Raw genomic sequence first — 8,761 nt, 5'->3', positions numbered from 1 at the left:
CCCCAAACATAATATATTCTAACATATTAACATAGATGTCCCAAACATTTAGTGTTAGTTTAGGAACATTACATGTTCGCACTTAAATATATTGTGGTTTAAAATCGTGCCCGAAACACATTTTGTTTATATCGGAACATATGAAAAACATATTTTTCTAACAGTGCATCTGTCTGTCTGTTGTAATCACGCTAAAGTCTTCAATAACGAAGCAATCGTGCTGAAATTTTGCACAAACTCGTGTTTTGTCTGCAGACAGGTCAAGTTCGAAGATGGGCTTATCGGTCCAGGTTTTGATATAGTCCCCATATAAACCGACCTGCCGATTTGGGGTCTTGGCAACCGTAATTTTTATCCAATTCACCTGAAATTGAAAATCTATAGGTATTTTAGGACCATAAAGAGGTGCGTTGAAAATGGTGACTATTGTCAATGTTTTAATATAGCTCCCATACAAACCGATCTCCCGACTTAACTCCTAGAAACCGTAGTTTTTATGCGATTTGCCTGAAGTTGTAAATATACTGGTATTTTAGACTCACAAAAACGTGTATCGGGTTTTATCGGTCCATTTGGTAAGGCCTACATATAGACCGATTTCACTTCCTGAGGGTATAGAAGGCGCACTGATCATGAAAAGTGCTTGAAACTGAATGTAAAGTTTCCAGATTTTAAATCTCGTAATCATTTATGTTAAATAATGGGGGTGATTCTAGATTTCAAATCAAATCAAGTTATTTTATAATTTTCTTGCACACTTACAAGCGATGTTTATCATTCATCTAAAACTCAAACAAAAAGTGTTCTTATAAATCCATAATCTGATCTAGTTTTCATAGGTAAAATCTTTAAATTTATCTTCGGGAAGCGTACCGGTTGAACTGATCTGCTTGGGAGAATATCTGTCATCAAACCCCCCTGAAATTTTCAAACGAAACTATTATATTTGATTCATGGTGGTGGGTATTTAAGATTCAGCCCGACCGAACTTACTGCTGCATATACTTGTTTTCTTTTTTATTTTCGGCATATGTTTTTTAATTATATATATTTTTTTCATTAAAAATCAACAAAAGTTAAAAATTATCATTTGCAAAACCTTCTAAAAAGAAATTCCAAATTTTATTGATTTTCTATTTTTTTGTGAAATTTAATTGTCCAAAACTTAAAATAGCCAAATTGCGTACAATTCTAATACTTATCCAAAAGGACTGCATCGGAAGTGGAAAAATTCGATGGGGGATCCCGATATGCGCTTTGAAAGAAATGTTTGTGGACTTATCCAAAAGGACTGCATCGGAAGTGAAAAAATCGATAGGGGATTCCACGATGCGCTTTAAAAGAGGGTACAAACACAAGCTCAAGCAATTTTAGATTCGAAAGTATAAAGGGGCTGTTGCCCGAATATTTCTGAACATTATGTTTTTTGATGAAAATTTTTTTCCAAGTTAAGCAATTTGTAATCTCTCAAGATGACTGTGTTTTCTTAACCGAACCCACATAGGAGAATATAAGACTGCGAACCTTATTTTTCGTTCGATCTAATTGAAATTGATATTATTACATATATAGAAAATATATTGCTTAGTTTGAATCACGAAAATAAATTATTGGACAACGAGGTGCAATGGTTAGCATGTCCACCTTGCACACAAAAGGTTGGGGGTTCAATTTCAGTTTCGATTGAACATCGAAAAGATTTTCAACGATTGTTTATTCCTTCTCAGTGATGCTGGTGGTATTTCTGGGTGTATCAAAGCTTCTATAAGTGGTTTCAGCGTAATGTAAAAATCCGTCCGGACACGGCTATACGAAGCACGTAGTGTGTCAATGTGACTAACATAGAGTCGGGCAGAACAGCATTGATCAGAGAGGACCCAGCATAAAATACTTCAGCAGTAAGAGTTTAGTTGCGCTTTTTGGTATAGGAAAAAGTAGGCAGTGCATCCACACTGCACGAATCGGTGGCAATAACGTAAACGAGTAATCAAACTAGTTTATGATCATTCGTTTACGTTATTACAACCAATTCATGCAGTATATATGTATGAAAGGTAGTGCTGTTTTCCTTCACGCCAACAATGCTATACTCAAGATTATATATCATTTCTGAGCAATATTTCTTTTAAAATGAGCAATTATATCAGCGCTATGTAGAAGTTGCTCTAAATCGGAACATCGCCCACAAAAATCAGCGCCGATTCGGTTGTTTTGTAAGCAGTTGATACTGCCTCTGTCCCTTACAATAGTGCTCCATTTTTTGCTGGGGAGTTTACTACCTGTAAGCCTAAATATAATAAATAACAAGTATAAACGGCCGTAAGTTCGGCCAGGCCGAACCTTTTGTACCCTCCCCATGGATTGCGTACACGGATGAAAAAGACTGTTTTTCATATGTTTGGCTATAAACATTATATGTTTGGAACACAAATTTTTAAACACAATATTTTTGAGTGCAAGCATATAATGTTCATAAACTAGCATAACATGTTTGGGACATATATGTTAATATGTTAGAACATATTATGTTTGGGACATAAAATGTTTGTAAATATAATATGCTTGGATGCAAACATATATTAATTTAGAAATAGCCTATAAACATATATGTGTTTAGTAGCTTGGAGCGCTATTTAACAGGGAGCGATATTGAATTAAGTTGGTGGTTGTTGCTTGTTATTACAAAATTAACATTTTATTTTTCCTTGTGCAATTGATCAGCTACTTCTTTGATCCTTACAAACTGTGTGGTCCGCTGTTCGAATCCCCGTCCGGCAAAAGGTAAAATTAAAATAAAAAAATTTGAATAATTTCTTCTACAATGTTTGTATTACAGAATAAGGTGCTAAGAACTAAAAAATGTCGTGGAAGTGAGAAAGATGTGGGGGAATATACAATTAGGCAGAAACAAAATTTTGAGCATTCAGGTCGAAAACCTATGTTGTTAGCACCTATGTTACCTGTTTATTTTCATAAATCATTATGATTGTAAATATATAAATAAATAAATAAAATTTTGAGCACAATATTGTTTGGGAGAATTTTTTTAAGCATATAATATTTTTGGGTGCAAAATGCTTCCAAATATATTATATGTTCACAAAATAACATATTGTTTTTTGGAAGACAACATTATTGAATTTGGATGCAAAAATACAAAATGTTTGGAACTTAGACTACCCAAACATATATTGTTTAGACCAATATGCTTTCAAACATATTATATATTGGAAAAGATCAAACATATAAATGTTTGAGCAATACCCCAAAATGTATATTCTTGAAGCAAAATATGTTTGGGAGTATATGTTACAGAAGCGATTTTTTATGAGAGTGTAGAAACTTCTGCAAAAGACTGTCATCGACAATCGAATTACTTGGGTTGTGTTATCTTAAAACTTCTTAACATCGTTTTCTAAATTGTGAGTTAGTCCATACGTGGTATGTATTAGACAATACGTAGAGAGCCAGAATTGAAATATGGGCGTCGCTTATATGGGGGCTATATACAATTATGAACTTGATATGGACCAATTTTTGTGTGATTGGGGATCGATTTATCTGATGGCTATATATAACTATAGACCGATATGGACCTAGTTAGGCATGGTTGTTAACGGCCATATAAAGGGTGATTTGTTAAGAGCTTGATAAACGCATAAAATTTGCAAAATCTCATCGGTTCTTTATTTGAAACGTTAGATTGGTCCATGACATTTACTTTTTGAAGATAATTTCATTTAAATGTTGACCGCGGCTGCGTCTTAGGTGGTCCATTCGGAAAGTCCAATTTTGGGCAACTTTTTCGAGCATTTCGGCCGGAATAGCCCGAATTTCTTCGGAAATGTTGTCTTCCAAAGCTGGAATAGTTGCTGGCTTATTTCTGTAGACTTTAGACTTGACGTAGCCCCACAAAAAATAGTCTAAAGGCGTCAAATCGCATGATCTTGGTGGCCAACTTACCGGTCCATTTCTTGAGATGAATTGTTCTCCGAAGTTTTCCCTCAAAATGGCCATAGAATCGCGAGCTGTGTGGCATGTAGCGCCATCTTGTTGAAACCACATGTCAACCAAGTTCAGTTCTTCCATTTTTGGCAACAAAAAGTTTGTTAGCATCGAACGATAGCGATCGCCATTCACCGTAACGTTGCGTCCAACAGCATCTTTGAAAAAATACGGTCCAATGATTCCACCAGCGTACAAACCACACCAAACAGTGCATTTTTCGGGATGCATGGGCAGTTCTTGAACGGCTTCTGGTTGCTCTTCACTCCAAATGCGGCAATTTTGCTTATTTACGTAGCCATTCAACCAGAAATGAGCCTCATCGCTGAACAAAATTTGTCGATAAAAAAGCGGATTTTCTGCCAACTTTTCTAGGGCCCATTCACTGAAAATTCGACGTTGTGGCAGATCGTTCGTCTATTCATGATGAAATGTCAAAGCATACTGAGCATCTTTCTCTTTGACACCATGTCTGAAATCCCACGTGATCTGTCAAATACTAATGCATGAAAATCCTAACCTCAAAAGAATCACCCTTTACTAGCACAATGTACCAAATTTCAACTGACTCGTATGAAATTTGCTCCTCCAAGAGGCTCCAAAACCAAATCTCGAGATCGGTTTATATGGGGGCTATATATGATTATGGACTGATATGTCCCACTTTTGGCATAGTTGTTAAGTATCATATACTACCACCACGTACCAAATTTCAACCAGATCGGATGAATTTTGATTCTCCAAAAGGCACCGGAGGTCCAATCTGGGGATCGGTTTATATGGGGGCTATATAAAGTTAGGGACTGATATGAACCAATTCCTGCATTGTTGTTGGATACCATATACTAACTTCAGGTACCAAATTTCAACCGAATCGGATGAATTTTGCTCTTCCAAGAGGCTCCGGAGGTCAAATCTGGGGATCGGTTTATATAGGGCCTATATATAATTATGGACCGATTTCGACCAATTTTTGCATGGGTGTTTGAGGCCATATATTAACACCACGTACCAAATTTCAACTGAATCAGATGAATTTTGATCTTCCAAGAAGCTCCGGAGGTCAAATCTGGTGATCGGTTTATATGGGGGCTATATATAATTATGGACCGATGTGGACCAATTTTTGCATGTTCATTAAAGACCACATATTAACACCATGTACCAAATTTCAGCCGGATCGGATGAAATTTGCTTCTCTTAGAGGTTCCGCAAGCCAAATCGGGGGGTCCGTTTATATGGGGGCTATACGTAAAAGTCGACCGATATGGCCCATTTGCAATACCATCCGACCTACATCAATAACAACTACTTGTGCCAAGTTTCAAGTCCATAGCTTGTTTCGTTCCGAAGTTAGCGTGATTTCAACAGACGGACGAACGGACGGACATGCTCAGATCGACTCAGAATTTCACCACGACCCAGAATATATATACTTTATGGGGTCTTAGAGCAATATTTCGATGTGTTACAAACGGAAAGACAAAGTTAATATACCCCCCATCCTATGGTGGAGGGTATAAAAAATTTCATTAAAATTGAGCCAATGAAAATTTTTATTGAAGTAAAGAAAATTTTTCATTAGCACAGTAAAAATTTTTAATAATAGTTCGTATTTCATTATTTAATGAAAACATTTTTCGTTCAAATAAGGACAATTTTCGTTAAAACTACGAGCCTTGTTTTGCCTGTGTTACATAATCACGGAAATGATAATGTCAATAATCGGAATAAATTAAACAATTAATTGATCCAATTAAAAATATAATTGATTTAGGTAATTTAAAAGGTTGATTTTTGGCTTAAAAATATACCTGTAATATTCCTATACAATTTTCAATTGAATATTTTGTCAAATGCAATGAAAAAATGAATTGAAAAAATTGGTAATATTTTTTGCTGTGCTGTCACAAAAAAACGTTCATAAATGCATACACAGAAACCAAAAATTTTCTGATTTGTTCACGAAATTATTTTTTAATTGAAAATTTTTTAATCATAAAATTTGTACTATCAATCACAAAATTAATAAGAAATAAAAATATGCTTCGTTATAAATTACTTAATTTTTTTGTCCTATTCATTTAATTTTTTAATTAAAAATTTAATTCATTTTGGTTCTCAATTAATTTTTTTAATTGAAGCAATCACTTTATTTATAATTATTTTACCTTTGGAGGAAATAATTTTCTTATAACTTTATGAGAGTTTATGAATGAATTTTCCGAACCAAAGTTCTTGTATAAAAAACTACATGGACAAAAAAACGGTTTTTCATACGTTTCGGTGTAAAAATTATATTTTTGCAACTTAAATTTTTACCACATTATTTTTAAGTGCAAACATATAATGTTCATAAACAAGTATAACATGTTTGGGACATATATGTTAATATGTTAGAACATATAATGCTTGGGACATAACATTTTCTTAAATATAATATTTCAGCATGCAAACCTATATCAATTAGAAAATTTCAATTTGTACAGCGCAAGGTTAGGTTAGGTTAGGTTATGTGGCAGCCCGATGTATCAGGCTCACTTAGACTATTCAGTCCATTGTGATACCACAGTGGTGAACTTCTCTCTTATCACTGAGTGCTGCCCGATTCCATGTTAAACTCAATGACAATTTGTACAGCGCAAACAATTTTTTGTTTGAAAAAATTCTGAAAATATTTATGTTTGAAGCAGAATATATATGGTATGCTACAGAGGCGATTTTATGAGGGTATAAATATGTCCCAATTACTACATTATTATAAATTATTAAATTCGAAATTATATTTTTGAAAGTTGAAATTGAAAGTTTTTTTATGTAATTAAAATGTTAATTATGATAAATAATATTTGAATAAAAATCGAAAAAACATCAATCTTATTCTTACTGACTTTATTTTTAATTTGATTAAAAAGGTAATTGTGTAAGTTAATCTTTTAATTGGAAATATTTTTTGTTGTGTAGCCATAGTAACCATATAATCCGAACTCCATAATTTTTCCGATCTACTGGGTAGTAACGCTAAATGTGCCCCTATAAGCCACATATTAGATATAACCTCTCCATAAACATATTCGAAGGTTTGACTTCCTGACCACCTGAAATCGAAGTTTTCGTCCAATCCCCTTGATATTTGAAATTGTATTCACATTCTAGAAACCATACAAAAATTGCTCGACATCGGTAATAAGAAACACATTTTGCTGTCCACGGGTAAGTTGACATAATGAAATTAGTCCCTTTATTGAAATTATTAATTTTAAATTTGGAAAAACACACTGTGCATTGTGCAAATATTTCATTATCAGTGTGAGTCACTGTATAATTTTGTGTGCTATATTTATTTATATTCATCCTTGTAACAAATGTAATTCAAACCTTTTCTCCAATCCTTGCCAAAGAATGGGACTATATACTAGATCCAGAGAATGAAGCCGCCGAGTCGCGCCGCCGATTTTAGCCGTCGCCGACCCGTTTTTAGCAGTCGACGCCGCCGCCGAATATGTCGACTCATCTCGACTCAAATTTAGCCGCCAATTAATCTAAAATATTGATTTATATCAGAAAAATTTAATAATATTTGTTATAGTTTTTGCCAAAATTTAGAACTTTCCACATTCAATCAATTAGTATCAAGTTGCTATAATAGTTTTACAAAAATTTTGCTCAAAAAATTTGAATGAAATGTAAATTTTATTGTATGATTGGTTGTACAACTAATCTCATTACAATTCGAAAAACTTCAAATTGATTTTATAATAGATTATTTTGCGCCGCCGAACAGATAATTTTTTATCGGCTTAGCCGTCAAGCCGCCGCCGCCGGAGGCAAAAATTTAGTGGTAGCCGCCGCCGACAAAAATGGGTCGGCTTCATTCTCTGACTAGATCATTTCCTCCAATTAACCTCTGTTCCCCACAAGAGAAAAAAAAGAAACACAAACATTCAATTGGTAAAGAAATTTAAAACACATATAATATAAACAATTAAATGTGTACCTATTTCAACAGCATCGTTTGTACTCGCAAAGAGTATGAGTAGACATGGCGGCACATATTCAATAGTTAAAATTTTGTTTACTCTATTCGACTAAAATCAAAGAATTCATGGTAAAATACTTGACAACTAAGTACTTGTTGTGATCACGGAAACATAGCGGAAACGTATAGTTAATGTCAAACGGAAACATTTAAAGGTGTGAGCATTTCAAATATTCAATTCTATTTGTATCAAATTATATGTTAGAGAACATTTGTCGATTATATATGATATTTGTTTACATTGTTAGTTCATCGACCATGCCCTAATATATATTATAAAAAGTCTTTGCTTAAGTCAGAAATAGGAGTAAAATCATCTACAAATATAAAATGATGCTCAATTAATTTGTGTTGAGTGGTGGGTGGTAAAGCAAATGTTGTTTTTCAAAAGTGCAGTTGTCAAGGTTAAAACTTAAATCGAAATAAAATAATATTTGTAAATTTTGTAATTAAAACTATTGGATTTAAGTTTCCTTAAATTTGACATCTGGTGGTGTATCATTAGTTTATGAACATTTTATATTACATTTGTCACACGATGCATTCCCTTGGTCCAAATGGATTCCAAACGGTCCAATAATGCCATGTAATACAAAAACTATAGCAACCATTAAAAGATAAATTTATTATTTGTCTCTAATGACCAATATAATATTTAAGTTTTTAATTCTTTGTGATGGGCTATTTTTAACCAATTTTTTGAAGATGCAAATAAAA

Source organism: Haematobia irritans, chromosome 2 (genome assembly GCF_050003625.1).
Source record: "Haematobia irritans isolate KBUSLIRL chromosome 2, ASM5000362v1, whole genome shotgun sequence".
In the NCBI taxonomy this organism is placed as follows: Eukaryota; Metazoa; Arthropoda; class Insecta; order Diptera; family Muscidae; genus Haematobia; species Haematobia irritans.
The sequence above is the reverse complement of the archived record's forward strand: the minus strand, read 5'-3'. Positions refer to the sequence as shown.